This window comes from Scyliorhinus torazame, chromosome 1, assembly GCF_047496885.1.
Source record: "Scyliorhinus torazame isolate Kashiwa2021f chromosome 1, sScyTor2.1, whole genome shotgun sequence".
In the NCBI taxonomy this organism is placed as follows: Eukaryota; Metazoa; Chordata; class Chondrichthyes; order Carcharhiniformes; family Scyliorhinidae; genus Scyliorhinus; species Scyliorhinus torazame.
This window is the reverse complement of record NC_092707.1, coordinates 398054236-398073206: the sequence shown is the minus strand read 5'-3', so window position 1 is coordinate 398073206 and position 18971 is coordinate 398054236. Positions and strand designations below refer to the sequence as shown.

Genomic DNA, 18971 nt, shown 5'->3' with positions numbered 1-18971 from the left:
TTATAATATATATATTTTATATGTAGTCAGGCAGAGAGATTGATGGTAGATAGGTAGATATAGACAGAGAGTTATAGATGAAGATAGATGGTTGAGTTAAAGGTGCCATGTATTTGTTTCAATCTGCTTCAAAACATTCCACAGCACAATTTTAAAGAAGTGTCGGATACCAAAGCAAAGCAGCGTAATCATTCTGCCCATCAGGCCTGGTCTGGGTGTTGTTCTTCACATCAACCACCTTGTACAGTCCGGCCTGCTCCCTATACCAAGGGCCAAGAGATCCCTTGGTGTCCTGGCCAACGTTCCTCCCTCAAACCAACACCAAAGCCCGATTATCATCATAGATTATCATAGTATTTACAGTGCAGAAGGAGGCCATTTAGCCCATCGAGTCTGCACCGGCTCTTGGAAAGAGCACCCTACCCAAGGTCAACACCTCCACACCCTATCCCCATAACCCAGTAACCCCACCCAACACTAAGGGTAATTTTGGACACTAAGGGCAATTTATCACGGCCAATCCACCTAACCTGCACATCTTTGGACTGTGGGAGGAAACCGGAGCACCCGGAGGAAACCCGCGCACACACGGGGAGGTTGTGCAGACTCCGCACAGACAGTGACCCAAGCCGGAATCGAACCTGGGACCCTGGAGCCGTGAAGCAATTGTGCTATCCACAATGCTACCATGCTACCGATTAACCTCCGACCCACCCCCATTGCTGATTGGGGACCCTCGCTAGGGGCGGACTGCGCATTCACTTTGGTTTATTGTGTGGAGTATTTCATAGAGTCGTACAGCACAGCAAAGGCCTGTCGGCCCATCGCGTCAGCGCTGGTCAAAAACAACCACCTAACCATTCTAACCCATTTTCCAGTACCTGTCCCACAGCCTTGTATTCTCTGGGATCGCAAGTGCACATCTCAATACTTCTGAAATTATATGAGGGTCTCCGCCTCCACTATCCTTTCAGACAGCGAGTTCCAAACTCACATCCCCTCTAAACCTCCTGCCACTGACCTGAAATCTCTGCCCCCTGGTCACTGACCCCTCCACCAATGGGAAGGTTTCTTCCCGTCTACTCTACCTATGCCCCCCATAATTTTAAACATCTCAATCATGTCCCCCCTCAGTCTCCTCTGCTCCAAGGAAAACAATCCATGTCTATCTAATCTCTCTTCATAACTAAAACTCTCCAGCCCAGGTAAATCCCCTCTGCACCCTTTCCAGTGCTATCACCCCCTCCCCCCGCCCCACGCCCTGTCCAGAACTGCACACAACACTCCAGCTGTGGCCTAATCAACATTTTATACAGTTCCAGTATAACCTCCCTGCTCTTAAACTCTATGCCTCAGCTAATATAGGCAAGTATACCATATGCCTTCTGTCATGTGAGAGTACCTTTAAGAAATGGGTGTTTATAAATGGGTGTGTATATAAATATCTGTAGTGAGAGTACCTTTAAGAAATGGGTGTTTATTACTGCAGTGATGTCAGAGAGTGGATGGAGCTGGGTTGTCTGTCAGCTTTTTACTTTCGTTTTTGAGCAGGCTGCAGGGTGTGTTTTAGTTTCATTTTCAGTGTTGGAGCTGAAGCCAGACAGAGCAGGTGTATTGTTGATCTCTCTGCCTTAAAAGACTATCTCTTGATCATGTGGTGAATTCAGAAGTATAAATGTTCTCAGTAGTGGATGTAAACCGAAAGTGCTTCTGTTAAAAGGTGTTTCTTTTGTCTGGATGTTGTTTGGGAAGTTATTAAGGATTACTTAGTGTTGTATTCTTTGGGAGTTGTATTTGAATTGATGGTTGCTAAGATGTTCACTGTGTGTTTTAAAAAGGTTAACTTGAGTTCATAGAATAAACATTGTTTTGTTTAAAAAATTCTTTTCCACTTCTGCTATACCACACCTGTAGAGTGGGCCGTGTGCTCCCCATGCCACAATCTAGGAAAGTTGTGGGTCAGGTGAATTCCATGATACACTTTAGGGTTCTCTAAACCCTGGCCCATAACACTTCTTAACCACTGCATCTACCTGCTCTGCTACCTTAAGGTTCCGATGTACATGCACACCAAGGTCCCTCTGATCCTTGGTGCTTCCCAGGGTCCTGCTGTTTATCATGTATTCTCTTGCCTTGTTTGTCCTGCCCAATTGCATCACCTCACAGTCATCTGGATTGAATTCCATTTGCCACTGATCAGCCCATCTGACCAGCCCATCTGTCCTCCTATCCTTCTCATTATTTACCACACCAACAATTTTCATATCATCCGCAAACTTACTGACCAACCCTCCTACATTCATATCTAAATCATTTATATAAATCACAAACAGCAAGGGCCCCAACACTAATCCCGGCGGAACCTCACTGGACACAGGCTTCCAGTCGAAAAAAAAGCATCAGCCATCAACCTCTGCTTCCTGCCACTCAGCCAATTCTGGATCCAATTTGCCAAATTTCCTTGGATTCCATGGGTTCTTAACTTTGCTGTCAGTCTCCCATGTGGCACCTTATTAAAAACCTTGCTGAAGTCCAAGTAGACTGCGTCAAATGCACTTCCCTCATCGACAGACCTGGTCACCTCTTCGAAAAATTCAATCGAGTTGGTCAGACATGGCCTCCCCTTAACAGCTGACTGTTCTCAATTAACCCCTGCCTCTCCAAATGCACATTAATTCTGTCTCTCGGAATTGCTTCCAGTAGTTTTCCCCACCACTGAGGTTCGACTGACTGGTCTGTAGTTTCCTGGTTTATCTCTTCCTCCCTTCTTGAATAATGGACCACATTGGATATCCTCCAGTCCTCTGGCACCTCTCCTGTGGCAAGAGAGGAATTGAAAATTATTGCCAGCGTCCCTGCTATTCCCTCCCTTGCCTCACTCAACAATCTGGGATAGAACATAGAACATACAGTGCAGAAGGAGGCCATTCGGCCCATCAAGTCTGCACCGACCCACTTAAGCCCTCACTTCCACCCTATCCCCGTAACCCAATAACCCCTCCTAACCTTTTTGGACACTAAGGGCAATTTATCATGGCCAATCCACCTAACCCTCACGTCTTTGGACTGTGGGAGGAAACCGGAGCACCCGGAGGAAACCCACGCAGACACGGGGAGAACGTGCAGACTCCGCACAGACAGTGACCCAACAGGGAATCGAACCTGGGACCCCGGCGCTGTGAAGCCACAATGCTAGCCACTTGTGCGACCGTGCTGCCCACGTCTGGCCCTGGAGACTTGTCTACTTTTAAGCCTGCCAGACCACTCAGAACCTCCTCTCTATCTTTGTTAATCTCTCTAATTTTATTACAGTCCTTTCCCTGATTGCTGTGCCCGTATCTTACCACTCATGAGCGAACAGCAACTCAAAGTATTCATTTATAACCCAACCTCCATCCTCCGGCTCCACACACAAATTACTACTGTTGCCCTTAATGGGCCCGACTCTTTCCCTTGTTGCGACTAGGGGCTTTTCACAGTAACTTCATTTGAAGCCTACTTGTGACATAAGCGATTTTCATTTCATTTCATTTTTTTACCCTTTTTACCTTTAATGTACCTGTAAACAACTTAGAATTTTCCTTTATTTTACCTGCCAGTTTCCTTTCATGTCCCCTTTGTGCTCTCATAATTTCCTTTTTCAGTTCCCTCTTGCACATTCTATACACCTCCAGGGCTTCTGCTGTTTTGAGCCCTCGATAACTGCCATTAGTCTCCCTATTTCCCCTGATCCAATGTTGTATATCCCTCGATATCCAGGGTTCACTGGATTTGTTGGTCCCACCCTTTTTACTTGATTGGAGCATGTTGGCCATGAACACTCCCTATTTCCTTCTTGAATGCGTCCCACTGTTCTGTCACAGATTTATCTCAAAGTGTTGATTCCCAGTCCACTTTGCCCAAATCATATCTGATCTTATTAAAGTCGGTCTTCCCCCAGTTTAGAACTTTGACCTCAGGCCCATCCTTATCCTTTTCCACAACAATTTTGAATCTAATGGAGTTATGATCACTGTCTGCAAAATGCTCCCTGTCTGATACCTCAACCACTTGCCCAGCTTCGTTACCTAGAATTAAATCCAGGATCTTGTAGGCCCGTCTACGTACTGGTTTAAAAGGTTCTCTGTATTTCAAGAATTCCGCTCCCTCTAAACCTTTTACACTATGGCTACCCCAGTTAATATTGGGGAAATTGAAATCTCCCTCTATCACTACTCTATTACTTTTACACTTCTCTGAAATTTGCCTACATAATAATAATCTTTATTGTCACAAGTAGGCTTACATTAACACTGCAATGAAGTTACTGTGAAAAGCCCCTAGTCGCCACATTCCGGTGCCTGTTCGGGTACACAGAGGGAGAATTCAGAATGCCCAAATTACTTAACAGCACGTCTTTCGGGGCTTGTGGGAGGAAACCGGAGCACCCGGAGGAAACCCACGCAGACACGGGGAGAACGTGCACACTCCGCACAGACTGTGCATGTTATTATTATTATTATGTAGGCAAATTCCAAAGAAGTGAAAAAGTAATAGGGTAGTGATAGTGGGGGATTTCAATTTCCCCAATATTAACTGGGGTAGCCATAGTGTAAACGGTTTACAGGGACCGGAATTCTTAAAATACAACGAACCTTTTAAGCCAGTACGTAGAGGAATCTGCAAGAGGGGGGATGGGCCTGGACTTAATTTTAGGTAACGGAGCAGGGCAAGTGGTTGAGGTATCAGTACATATCTACTCTTCCACTTCTCTCGGACTGTTCGGGGGCCTATATAACACTCCCAGCAATGTGATTGCTCCTTTTTGGTTTTTAAGTTCTACCCTTATGGCTTCAGTTGAAGAATCTTCTAAGATGTTGTCCTTTCATACTGCTGTAATTGATTCCCTGATCAAAATTCCGACACCCCTCCTCTTTTATCTCCTTCCCTATCTCGCCTGAAGATCCCGTATATTGGAATATTGAGCTGCCCATCCTGCCCCTCTCTCAACTGTGTCTCAGTGACAGCAATGACATCATACCCCCATGTTTTAATTTGTGCCCTCGACTCATCTGCCTTGTTAATCAGACTCCTTGCATTAAACTAAATACCATCCCTTGTGACGTAACTGGTCCAGACATTCTATGCTTTCCTGACTCACGTGATGCCTCTTCTAATTTTGGCTGTGCATCTATCCCTGCTGAACCTTCTCTCAGGATCTCAGTCCCCTGTCAAGTTAGTTCGATGTGATGAGGCTTGATACAATTTTACGATAAAAACCAGCCCAGTCCCACCTTGACCTGAGCTGAGAATGAACGCCCGGGAGTGAAGTCCCGACTTATATTCCCCCAGTGGAATGAGCTAATAAATTCTGAGTGATAAAATTGTGAATGAGTTACTATTAGCTCCAAGAGAGCTTAAACCATACCCCAGAGGCCTTTTTAGAATGTTTTTACCGCATAATAAAATGCAACAAGGTAAAAAGATTGCAAAGTTAATGAGGTAAAAGACTGGTTCAAATGGGACACTTTGAGATGTTTCTATGCCGAGCAGTGTAATTCTCAATGTTCAACAGCAAATTAGGATAATGTTGCGCCGTGTGGATTTAGGATATCTTTGAGAAAAAGAGCAAATACATTTTTTTAAAAACCTATTTTTATTCTTCTTTTTCACATTTTCATCCAAATTTACACCCACCAACAAACAGCCAACGGTAACAAATACAATGTCAATTCCCTGGCCAACAATTCCTTCCACCCACCAACCCCCAAACAACCATCAACAATTTAAATACAAACATCAAAGGAAAGGATTCAGGAATCCACCATCCACCCCATACATAGTCACCAACAACATGCACAGTCCAACTACCGCCCCCTCCCCAATCGCACCAATGTTCGATGTCATCCAATTCTTGAAAGTGCATAATAAACAAAGCCCATGAATTGCAGAACCCCTCCAAACTTCCCCTCAACTCAAACTTCACCTTCTCGAGTGTTAAAAACTCAACAGATCCCTCCCCACCCCCGCCACGCCAGGGCACAGGGAGGAGAGACTGACCTCCACCCCAACAGGATCCGCCTTTAGGCGATCAGCGAGGCGAAGGCTAAAACATCTGCCTCCGCAACCGCTTCCAACACCGGCCTACCGATCGGCGGGCGGGCTAGTTCCGTGGTGGCCTATGTTCCTCTGCACCGGGCCCCTGTAGAGCTCCGCCATATTGCCCGGGGGGGGCGGCGCAGAGACGGGAACCCACGTGCTTGCGCGAACTCGCACCGGCTGCGGCGTGCATGCGCGAACACACACCGGCCATAGTGCGCCGGCTTTCGGGCGCCGGAGCTGCGGACACCACTCCGGCGCCGTACTAGCCCCCTGGGAAGGGGTGGATACTTGCCACTTGAAGCCCGTTGACGCCAAAGTGGCTCACAGCGCTTTTTACGCCGGCGTCAGAACCTGGCCGCGGGATTGGAGAATCCCGGCCCATGTTCTCCCATTGGAGGTGAATTGTGATTGATTGCTGTTGCTTCATTTTCCTACATCCACCATGAAAACGTGGGCCGTGTTTCATCTGGTGACCCTCCTGTTGCTGCAGAGGCTGGAGAACCTCATACAGGTTCAACCCCAGTGCAGCACTGAGGGAGGAGCTACACTGTCGGTGGTGCCATCATTAAATTATCCTGCCTTGTTTGGCCAGGGAATTAGGGAATTATAGAACAAAGGCCTGGGCACAAACCACAGAACTGTCTCAAATTTGGCACTACTTCCACATTCCTCCGCCTTACGGTGCATTGAAATCACAATTTCTCAACCTCCTTGGAGGGTTAAATTATGATAACAAGTTCAATAAAGTTGGAGTGCATTCACTTGAGTTTGGGAAGTGATCTGCTCAAAGTGTTTAAGATGCGAAAAGAATTTGCTTGAGTAGATACAGAAAAATCAGCCTGGAGACCTTTCACAAGAAGGAGTGTAGAAAGTCTGAGCCTGAATTTGATAGAATAACAGAATCTCAGAATAATACAGTGCAGAAGAGGCCATTCGGCCCATCGAGTCTGCATGAAAAATACCTGACCTGTCAACCTAATCCCATTTGCCAGCACTTGGCACATAGCCTGGAATGTTGTGAAGTGCCAAGTGCTCATCCCGGTACTTTTTCAAGGATGTGAGGCAACCCGCCTCTACCACCCTCCCAGGCAGTGCGTACCAGACCGTCACCGCCCTCTGGGGAAAAACGTTTTCCCTCAAATCCACCCTGAACCTATTGCCCCTCACCTTGATCTTGTGTCCCCTCATAACCGACCCCTCAACTAAGGGGAACAGCTGCTCCCTATCCACCCTGCCCACGCCCCTCATAATCTTGTACCCCTCGATCAGGTCGCCCCTCAGTCTTCTCTGCTCCAGCGAAAACAACCCAAGCCTATCCAACCTCTCTTCATAACTTAAAAGTTCCATCCCAGGCAACATCCTGGTGAATCTCCTCTGCACCCCCTCCAGTGCAATCACATCCTCCCGATAATGTGGCGACCAGAATTGCGTGCAGTACTCCAGCTGTAGCCTCACCAATGCTCTGTATAACTCCAACATGACTTCCCTGCTTTTGTAATCTATGCCTCGATTGATAAAGGCAAGTGTCCCATATGCCTTTTTTACCACCCTCTTAACCTGCCTTCTGCCTTCAGAGATCTATGGACAAACGCCAAGGTCTCTTTGTTCTTCGGAACTTCCCGGTGTCAGGTCATTCATTGAATACTTCCTCAGCAAATTACTCCGTCCAAAGTGAATCACCTCACACTTTTCAGGGTTAAATTCCATCTGCCACTTATCTGTCCAGTTGACCATCCCGCCTCTATCTTCCTGTAACCCAAGACACTCAACCTCACTGTTAACCACTCGGCCAATCATTGTGTCATCCTCAAACTTACTGACCCTACCCCCCACATACTCATCTATGTCATTTATATAAATGACAAACAAATGGGGGTCTGATGCGGTAAGCGTCAAGAACCACAAAGACATGTGAGACTTTAACTCAGGCTTTAATATACTACATGGGAGGCTTACCCGACACAGACGACACCAGACAGAATGGGGCCTGTCCCAGAAGAGGTTCTTATACTGACTCCCGGGGGAGTGGCTAAGGCGGAACTCTCCGTGGCCAGGTCGGGTTACCTACCAGTGACCGAACCTCTGCAGAGTTACAGTACAATACACAGTATTACAGGGCCACGTTACGCACAACTATTATATACTATGTACAATGGTAGGGAGGTACAGTGGTGTATCACCACAGGGTCTAGCACAGATCCTTGTGGTACGCCACTGCTCACTGGCTTCCAGTCAGGGGAAGTGGTCGGGTATGGGGGGGGAGTGGCGGAGGGGGCGGGGGGGGGGGGCGGGGATTGACAGTAGTAGGTTCCAGAAGGAATGTCAACTGACATTAAACAAAGCTGCTATAATGCAGCTATGGAGCATCTAGAATGCACACCAGGCAGCCTTAAGTGGGTGAGAGTGGGATCTCCGTCTCCCAGTGGGAGGAAGAACCACCCAGAAGAGGTGCTGGCCAATCAGATCGCGATTCTCGGCGGCGTCAACACGGCCTCAGGATCAGCAATTCTGACCCCTACAGGGGGCCAGCACGGCACTGGAGCGATCCACGCTGCCCGGGGTCGGATTCCCCCCCCCCCCCCCCCCCCACACAGGCTACCCCCGGACCCTTCCACACCAAGTTCCTGCCGGCTGAGAGCAGTTGTGAACGGTGGCGGGACTCGGGTTTTTTATGACGGCCACTCGGCCCATCCCGGGCTGAGAATCGGCAGTGGGGGGGGGGGCGCTCAAAGAGCGGCCCCCGACCGGCGGCGCGCCAACCACGCTGACGCCAATGGCACCGATTCTCCGCTCTGTGGAGAATAGCGCACCACCGGCGTCGGGGTGGCGTGGCGCGATTCGCGCCAGTCGCGGGGATTCGCCAGCCCGGCCCCGGGCTGAGAGAATCCTGCCCTACGTTCGCCCCTCCTAAAAGTGTTGGGGAGAATTGGATCATCCAACTCCGAGATGAATGAATATTTATTGGGCGGAGGTATTGAAGAGATGCGGAAATAATGGAGTTGAGGTGCAGGTCAGCCATGATCTGACTGAGTTTTAGGGTTTTTACGAGCGAGGGGCTGAATGTCTTCCTGGTGTTCCTAATGCTCTTCACGTGATGTCTAAGAGAAAAACCTCACCAGTGGATTACATAAAACCATTACCACACTCTTGATCTTGGGGGCTGTGCTCTGCGTAATGCTAAGAGTCTACAATCACCTCATTTATCACCATCTCGTAAGGCGGAGATGTTTTAAAAGACTGCTTTACATTTGCTCTCGAGGTTTCCTGCCCCACCTCCTTCTGGCTTTGCTCATTCATCTTCTGATCAATGTATACAGCATCCATAGTCATTAGGTGCCATTTATTCACATTGCACAGTGCTCTCCAAGCACGGGCTCCTGAATAATATCAGGCTCTTCCCCATATTCCCATCTGCTACTGTAATCAGCATATTCCGTGTCCAACTGCTTATCAAGATGATAAATGCCGACTGGGAGAAGCTCAGGTCCAAGGATTGGCCTCTGGGGAGCCCCGTCAGTTACTGCTCTCTCGCTTAATTATTGTCCAACTCTAAAAACCAAGCCTTACAATTATACAGCATCTTTTATGCTCCCAGGACATCCCAAAACACTTTGCAGCCAGTGAAGTCCTTTTTAAAGAACAGTCACTGTTGGAATGTCGGGAATGCAGCAGAGAATATGCTCACCGTGCACCCGCCCCCCCCCGCCAACGCTTCATCTTCTTTCAGCCTAGGAGTCTTCACCTTCACTGCCAATCTCTGGAGGCAGTAAGAAGTCTTACAGCACCCGGTTAAAGTCCAACAGGTTTGTTTCGATGTCACTAACTTTCGGAGCACTGCTCCTCCCTCAGGTGAATGAAGAGGTATGTCTCTGGAGAGGCAGTTTAATCGGGGAGACGGTGTCACAGTGGTATCGTCATTAGTCTATAATCCAGAGACCCAGGGTAATGTTCTGGAGACCTGAGTTCAAATCCCGCCACTGTAGAAGGTGAAATTTGAATTCAATAAAAATCCGGAATGAAAAGTCTAATGATGACCATGAAACCATTGTCGACTGTCGTAAAAACCCATCTGGTTCACTAATGTCCTTCAGGGAAGGAAATCTGCCGTCCTTACCCGGTCTGGCCTACATGTGACTCCAAACCCACACAGTGTTGCGGTTGACTATTAACTGCCCCCCCCCCCCCCGCCCCCCACTGAAATGGCCTCACTCGCTTCAAGGGTCATTAGAAATATGAGCAACAAATGCTGACCCAGCCCAGCGACGCCCACATCCCAAGAACGAATTTAAAAAAAATCAACGGCCTTTCCAGTGTCAGGACATGTCACCAGTTGATATGCCTCCATTTTGGGTGGACATTATGTAAGCCGCGCATTGCCATTTGGAACTCCAATCTGCCTTTTGTTAGTTATGTTTCTTTCTCACGGTTTATCAGTGTCCCCGTACACTCAACTGTTCTGCCACTACTAATGCCAAACCAACCAGACTAGGGGGGCGATTCTCCCAGAGGATCGCCGCAACCGCACCACGCCGCCCCGAAGCCGGCGCGCGATTCTCCGAGGTGCGAAGAATTGGCGCCATTTGTGCTGACGCGCCGCCGGCCGCGAGCCGCTGGAATCGGCGGGGCCGCCGATTCTCGGGCCCGGATGGGCCGAGCGGCCGCGCCGATACCACAGAGTCCCACCGGCGGCGTTCATCCCTGGTCGCTGCCGGTGGGGACTCTGCGCGAAGAGTCGGGGGGCGGCCTGTGGGGCGGGGAGGGAGGCTCCTTCACCGGGGGGGGGGGGGGCTCTGATGGGGTGTGGTTCGCGATCGGGGCCCACCAATCGGCGGGCCGGCCTCTCCCCTCCGGCGCCTACTTTCTGGCGCGGCCGGCCCCTGAACACCGACTCCATCTTGAGTCGGGGCCGGCGCAGTAAAGAAGACCCCCGCGCATGCGCAGGATGGAGCGGCCCAACTGCGCATGCACGGGTTGGCGTGGCGGAAAGGAGGCTGGAGCGGCATGAACTGCTCCAGTGCCGTGGGGCCAGAATCGACGGCGTTCACGATGGGCGCGAACACTTGGGCTCCAAATTGGAGAATCGGCCCCTGTAAGCACAAAGCTGATAAGTAAGAGGAGGGAGATGTAGGGAGGCGGAGAGATTTAGGGAGGGAATTCCACAGCTTAAGTTCAACGTGGCTGACGACACAGCTGCCAATGGTGAGGCGACGTTAGCAGGGTGTGCAAAAGAAGGCAGAGTTGAAGGAATGCAGAGGCCCCTCTGCATGAGTGTGTATCACTTCATGCAAGCATAAATAACCCACATTATGAGCTCAACTGATTATCTTAAATGAGTTGTTAGTGTAGCTATTAGCACATTCAGGATTGTTCAGCGAGTGCTTTATTTGAAACAAAGGATGCAAATTTTAAACCTGAGGCATTCCAGAACCAGGAAACAATGTTGGTGGGTGAACACAGGGGTCATCAGTGAACCGGACTTGGCGCGCGTCAGGGGTTGAGGAGCAGAGTTTGGACGAACTCAGGTTGATGGGGAGGCGACACGAGATGCAGAAATAACTCCTCGTCCTCGAAAGGGTTAAGTTACCTGCACTGCATGCAGAACATGCCGCTGATATTTTAAAGAGAACCTTTCCCCATTAATACTTGGGTTGGAATTTCTTATCCTGCTGACATTCAATGTTCTGCTGAATCACAGTAATGTTTCTATTCTTGTCACTTTCCATTTTGTCATTCATCATTAGCAAGCCAACAGGTCCTTTCCAATATCTCCAAGGATTTGCTGAATGGATCAATTTCTATTGAGTGTGAGTGTTGTAATTAACAATTAATTTTGTTTTTATGTGACAGTTTACCTGGCGTATTATGCAGACTGAGAATTGAGCTCCTGCCTAGCTGTTTATTTCTCTGCTGCCCTTTACGATGGCACAATTAGCACAGATTTATCAATATTGATTCCAATGGGGCCCACGCAACAGTGGCAATGATGAGATCAAAACCTACTCAAAGAGGTAAATCAATGTCAGTCTGTAACATACACAGACACACACACACACACACACACACTGTTATGGGCCAGGGTTTAGAGAACCCCAAACTGTATCATGGAGTTCACCTGACCCACAACTTTTAATAGGTTGTGGTATGGGGAGCACACGGCCCACTCTACAGGTGTGGTACAGCAGAAATGGAAAAGTATTTTTTAAAGCAAAACATTGTTTATTCTATGAACTCAAGGTAACCTTTTTAAAACATACAGTGAACATCTTCGCAACCATTAATTCAAATACAACCCTCAAAGAATACAACACGAAGTAATCCTTTAAACTTTCCTTTTAACATCCATAAGACTTAAAACACCTTTTACCAGAAGCACATCAGGTTAAAGTCACACCTGTTATTCGTTTTAAATCACCAGGATCGATTTACAGTCTTTAGATTACAGAGAGATTCATACACCGTCTGTCTGTGACTGCAGCTATCCAGCTCGGACAACAAAACTAAAACACACCCTGCAGCAAACAGCCTAAAACAAAAGTAAAAAGCTGACAGACAGGCCAGCTCCACCCACTCTCTGACATCACTGCAGTAATAAACACCTATTTCTTAAAGGTACTCTCACATGACAACACACCCAACATACATTCAGACCCTCACACACACATACTCTCAAACGCATTCAGACACACATTTGCATCCACAACGTCACTCCTTTCATGCACACACACACATTCTCAATCACACATTCAGACACTTTCATATTGACACAAACACACAGGCACATTTGTATCCATACATTCACGCATTCATAGTCAAAAACACTCATACTCATACATGCACCTTCATGTGCACACACACGCACACGCAAACATTGGTAGGGTTGCCATCTGTTATGAACTGTTTTCCTGGAACTTTAATCACATGACTTGTTTCCCCTGCCCCCCCCCCCCCCCCCCACACACGCTTCAGCCATGAGTCGGCCAAAACATCGATCTTTGCGACACACGGCCTTCCGACGCCAATTGAAAAGCAAAGAGATTCATTGTCCAATTGGATGATGCCTGCCTGTCAGTCAAACAGACTTTCCCTCCCCGCCCCCCCTCCATTTAAAATACCTGGTAAAAAGAAATGTTCAAAGGAAATTTAACAATGATTTATTTTTTAATGTCCCGCTGATTTTTCTCCAGGGCTCCACACAGCAGTGTTGTGGGGATTGATCTGCAATCCCTGGAGACTCTACACCAATCCTGGAGGGTTGGCAACCCGGCATATTTTATGGAGGTGACGGGGCACGGAGGGTTGGTGAGAGGCCTGCGTTGCCTCCGTCGACCGCGGGCCCACCAAATTACGACCCTATCGGGCAATTAACGGGCCACCGGCAGGTCTTTCACGGGATCAGGACCCAGGCATCAATCAGGACCCAATCAAAGACAGGCAGCCCTTGTTGCTCAGCAGCGCCATCAGGGATTGGTGGCTGCTGTGGGAAATACACCTTCCAGAGGCCCATGATTGCACAGTGACCCAGGCCAGGGTAAGCGATGCTGGGAGCGGATTTCACAGTGTGGAGGTCGTGGTGGAGGAAGGGAGATCGGCAACAAGGGCAGCAGTGCGGCTCTCAGGGGGCCGTCCCTTCCCAAGACCGGGACCTTCAAACCAGTACAGAGTGCCTTTGATGGATGTGTATCCCCCTACCCCGTCCCCGCCCCACATACAACCCCAGGAATGCACAAGAACTCACAGAGCTTTGTGTGCTCTGCGTCACGTGTGGCAGTGGACCCACCCGCTGTTGTGCTAATCCCAGTGGCAGCGGGATGGGTTTCTTAAGTGGCCATTAATTACCCCACCCTACTTAAGAGCCCCAATTGATGACAGGGTGGGAAGGCTGTGGGCACGGGCTTAATTGAGGTGGAGGCATGAGGGCGGCGTGGTCCACCCTGCTACCACCCTGTCTGATTAAATACCCAGCCCATCACTGAACACACACATACACACACACACACGCACAGACACACGCACACACAGACACACACACACAGACTCACACACACACAGACACACACACACACACACACACGCACACACAGACACACGCACACACAGACACACGCACACACAGACACACGCACACAGACTCACACACACACAGACACACGCACACACAGACACACGCACACACAGACACACGCACACACAGACACACGCACACACAGACACACACACACAGACACACACACACACACAGACTCACACACACAGACTCACACACACACAGACACACACACACACAGACACACACACACACAGACTCACACACACACAGACACACGCACACACAGACACACGCACACACAGACACACGCACACACACACAGACACACGCACACACAGACACACACACACACAGACACACGCACACACACACAGACACACGCACACACACACAGACACACACACACACAGACACACGCACACACAGACACACGCACACACAGACACACGCACACACAGACACACGCACACACAGACACACACACACACAGACACACACACACACACAGACTCACACACACAGACTCACACACACACAGACACACACACACACAGACACACACACACACAGACACACACACACAGACTCACACAGACACACACACACAGACTCACACACACACAGACACACACACACAGACTCACACACACACAGACAGACACACAGTCACACACACACAGACACACGCACACACACAGACAGACACACGCACACACACAGACAGACACACGCACACACAGACACACAATCACACACACACACAATCACACACACACAGACAGACACACACACAGACACACACACACAGGCACACACAATCACACACAGACACACACACAGACACACACACAATCCCACACACAGACACACACAATCACAGACACACACAATCACAGACACACACAGACACACAAACACACACACAGACACACATTCATACACACTCACACTCTCTCACACACATACTCTCATATGTTCTGTCTCTCACAAACACACTCGCACACTCTCTCACACACACATACTCTCACACACTCTCATACACTTTCGCACATGCACACTCTCACACTCTCTCACACACTCTCTCTCACACACACACTCGCTCTCTCACAAACACTCACACACACATACTCTTACACTCTCACACACGTACGCACACACTCACACACTCTCTCACACACACTCTCACACCCCCCCTTATATATAGTCACATTCCCTCTCACACATATTCCCACATCACACACACACACACGTACTCTCACACACACTCTCATGCACACTTTCACATTCTCTCTCACAGACGTTCACACACACTCACATGGTCTCTCCCACTATCTGACACATGGAAGTCACTGACATATATCAGTGATTAACAAGCAGGAGAAGGGAGTCCTGGCTCAATTGTTTCCCTCCACACAAATGATGCTGAGGTCTATTGTCGCACTACCCCATCGCCACCCGCACCCATTCTACCCAACTCACCACCTACCCCTTCCCACCCCCTACCCACGGTCCACCCGCCCTCATCCCACCCACCCCTGGCAGGCCTGGCTCAGATACTGACCTCGATGGGCCTCAGTGTGTTGTGTTTAAGCTGACTGTCGAGTCACGCCTCTCTGATGGACGTCTATTCAGCAACTGTCAGTCACTCAGAAGCATTCAGCTGCACTGTTGGATTTGCTTTGACACGTGAAGGGATGTTGTCAAACGGGCACTGTTTTCCTTCGTATCCAGGGGAGGGCAGCTAAGTGAATGGGACGGTCTAGAAATGTTGCAGTGGAAGATCGCATCTTGGCGGGAGGAAATGTGTTTCTTGAGAGGGTCACGGTTTGTAAATGTTTGTTGGGGGGGGTTGGGGGGGGGGGGGCGGGGGGAGTGGTGATGTGGGGCAGGCCCCGAGGGGTTGGTGGGGAGAATCAATTTTCTTCAGGCAACATTGAAAGGTCATTGTGTCGCTAAAGAGCATGTGGTGGGATCCTATCTGTGGGCCTGCCACATTGTCTTGTGAGGCCCTCTATCTGATCACAATGCCCCTTTAAGTCCACAATTGGCAACGCATGACGTATTCAGGGCACTGACGCCCAGCTTCAACACAATGGCCCAATTCACAAGAGTATCTTGGCCTAAACATCTCAAGCATTACCATTTACTGATGTGATGTAAAGAACAATGCAGCCCTTTTCCAGTCGAACGGCACCGGGCGCAAACAACATTTTTCACTCTCTTGGCAGCCAACATTTACCTCTATATGTCCCACATGTTGAAGGCCGCTGGTTGTGCTGGTGCTCTGCTGAACTAGGCCCACTCTTTTCTTCCACTTCTGGTCAGTTTGGAAGCCCCGCTGTTGTTTTGTGATGGCTTCCTTCAGTGTTGGGACCTGATACGTTTCTTCCCTTGATTTTTATTTTGATCTTGGGATGTGGTCAAAGTTGTGGCCACCGTCACGATGCCACGACTATTCAGTGCCTGTCGGGCAAACTGGGTGATTCATGTGGGGCAGAGGTTACAGGTGGCTGGGCCGTTTACCCTGAGACCATCAATGAAGGAACTGGCATTCATCTAGCGCCTTTGCGGGATCCCAAATGTCCCCAAGTGCTTCCTAACCAATGACTATACTTTTTGAAGGGTGGTCAATCTGTAACGTCGGCCTTAATTGGCTGCTTTAAGTCAGCCCTCCCCCCGCGATTGCTCAGCTTAGATCAGAGTCAGAATCTGTGGTTGTACCGTCCGAGCACGGAGATTTACAAATGGTCCTCCCCCACCTCTAATCATCCTGCTGGAAACCAAGATCCCAAGTAGCAGAGCTGATCCTCGCCTGGAACATGGGTCCCCTGTGTGACAGGGTCAAAGGGTCAAGGACATGGACGAAAAGCGACAAAAGGAAAATTGGGATTTCAGAGAGGAGTGCTTCACTTTGAGTGACCGGCTCTTGCAATGACCTCCTGTGTAAGTGGAACCTTACAGTGCAGAAGGAGGCCATTCGGCCCATCGAGTCTGCACCGGCTCTTGGAAAGAGCACCCTACCCAAGGTCAACACCTCCACCCTATCCCCATAACCCAGTAACCCCACCCAACACTAAGGGCAATTTTGGACACTGAGGGGCAATTTATCACGGCCAATCCACCTAACCTGCACATCTTTGGACTTGTGGGAGGAAACCGGAGCACCCGGAGGAAACCCACGCACACACGGGGAGAACGTGCAGACTCCGCACAGACAGTGACCCAAGCCGGGAATCGAACCTGGGACCCTGGAGCTGTGAAGCAATTGTGCTAACCACCGTGCTACCATGCTGCCCGAAAGATGTGATGGGGACGCTGCTCATTTCTCGTCTGGACGGATGGAAGAGGAAGATCCGAATGGCCTCTTTCACCTGCATTTGCCTGTATTTTGTGGTGGGTTATCAGTTAGCCAACGTAAACCGGCGTCCCGCTTAGAAGGGGGACGCAGGACCTAAAACCAACAATGGATCACGTAATGGCCCTTTAGACGCATCTTCTTTGCAAGCAGTCTCTTTGAGTGCTCAGGAAATTGGATTTGACAGCAAAAACCCCAAGAGCCAAGTGCTGGACCCCAAAAATCCCGCTTAAAAGAAACAGTATAAACATGGATTCTCCACAACATCGATTTTCATTGTTCTAAAAATGTAGTAAAATATCCCAAGGCACTTCAAGCAAAATCGACACAGATGAACATACGAATTGGGAGCAGGAGTAGGCCGTTCGGCCCCTCGAGCCTGCTCCACCATTCAAAAAGATCATGGCTGATCTGTAGGTGTTTGAATTCCCACATTCCCATCTATCCCGATAACCTTTGAGCCCCTTCCCCAACAAGAATCCAGCTGCCTCCCCCTTAAAAATATTCCACCGCCTTCTGAGGCAGAGAGTTCCCAAGCCGCACGATCCGCGAAAGAGAAAAGATTTCTCCTCACCCCTGTTCAGAAGGGCGACCTCTCATCAGTGGCCCTAGTTCTGGACTTACCCACACTAGGAAACATCCTTTCCGCGTCCACCTTGTCAGGGTCCCATACACTCCAATCAAGTCACCCCTCAATCCTTCTCACACATCGTCAAAGAACGAGTCATGAGGACAGGCAAGGAAATTCTTCATCGGAAAGTAGGCTTCAATTAGAACCCTGTCGGGGGAGAGAGAGAGCGTTGGAGGGGTTTAGGAAGCGAACTACAGAGGTTAGGGCCTTGATAGCTCAACGGGCAATTGTGGGGGAAGAAAGTAGGAGACGCACAAAACATTAGCATTGGAGGAAAGTCAAGTTCTTGGAGGGATGTGGAGTCGGAGGGGGTTACAGAGATAGTGAGGGGAGGGGCCTTGCAGGGATTTGAACAGGGGGATGAGAATTTTAAAATTGAGGCATTGGTCAGCCGATGTGTTTGCTCACTCTCCAGTGAAGCATCTTGAGACATTAAAGGAGCTATTATAAATTAAAATCAAGGGGGGGGGGGGCACGGTCGCACAGTGGTTAGCACAGTTGCTTGACAGCTCCAGGGTCCCAGGCTCGATTCCCGGCTTGGGTCACTGTCTGTGCGGAGTCTACACATCCTCCCCGTGTGTGCGTGGGTTTCCTCCGGGTGCTCCGGTTTCCTCCCACAGTCCAAAGGTGTGCAGGTTAGGTGGATTGGCCATGATAAATTGCCCTTAGTGTCCAAAAAACGTTAGATGGGGTTACTGGGTTACGGGGATAGGGAGGGGGTGTGGGCTTCGACAGGGTGCTCTTTCCAAGGGCCGGTGCAGACTCGATGGGCCGAATGGCCTCCTTCTGCACTGCAAATTCTATGATTCTATGTGAGTAGGAGAGGCTTTTGAGGTACTGTTAAGGGAAGTGGAGCT

General features: G+C 49.4%; 1 long non-coding RNA gene across 2 annotated transcripts in view; it reads right to left on the bottom strand.

Annotated features, from left to right (window-relative positions):
• The window catches only part of LOC140410147 (uncharacterized), a 97744-nt gene extending 79522 nt beyond the window's left edge, over window positions 1-18222 (bottom strand). Inside the window, exon 1 of one of the 2 annotated variants that reach the window (XR_011940522.1) lies at window positions 18108-18222. This is a non-coding gene — a long non-coding RNA (uncharacterized lncRNA). Of the gene's footprint in view, window positions 1-15689; window positions 15832-18107 lie in introns of those variants that run through there. The other variant, XR_011940553.1, reaches the window with a different exon arrangement.
• Between the last annotated feature and the right edge of the window lie 749 nt (window positions 18223-18971).